This window comes from Pan paniscus, chromosome 10 (assembly GCF_029289425.2).
Source record: "Pan paniscus chromosome 10, NHGRI_mPanPan1-v2.0_pri, whole genome shotgun sequence".
Classification (NCBI taxonomy): domain Eukaryota; kingdom Metazoa; phylum Chordata; class Mammalia; order Primates; family Hominidae; genus Pan; species Pan paniscus.
Window position 1 is genome coordinate 128,401,891 of NC_073259.2, and position 663 is coordinate 128,402,553.

The window sequence follows — 663 nt, forward strand, 5'->3', positions numbered from 1 at the left end:
CACCATGCCTAAACAATTTAATATTTTATATAGATGAAGGTCTCACTAAGTTGCCCAGGCTGGTCTTGAACCCCTGGCCTCAAGCACTCCTTTTGCCTCAGCCTCCCCAAGTACTGGGATTACAGGTGTGAGCAACCACACTCTGCCTTCATTTCTTTATGGAGGCTCCCATGCCATGCACAACTTTTAATAAATAAATGTGTACGCTTTTCTCCTATTCTTTTTTTTTTTTTTTTTTTTGAGACAGAGTCTCACTCTCACCCAGGCTAGAGTGCGGTGGCACGATCTCAGCTCACCGCAGCCTCCAGCTCCAGGGTTCAAGAGACTTTCCTGCCTCAGCCTCCTGAGTAGCTGGGACCACAGGCACCCACCACCACACTCGGCTAATTTTTGTATTTTTAGTAGAGATGGGGTTTTGCCATGTTGACCAGCCTGGTCTCGAACTCCTGACCTCAATTGATCTGCCCACCTCTGCCTCCCACATGCTGGGATTACAGGCATGAGCCACTGTGACTGACTGGCCCTGTTCATCTATCTTGTGTCAATTTAATTCTTGGATCCTGCCAGGACCCTAAGAGGATGGAGGTGAGTCCTGCCATCCCTAAAACAGGAAAATGAGGTATCCCTGAATGCACAGAGACACAAGACATTCACAAGCCCAGC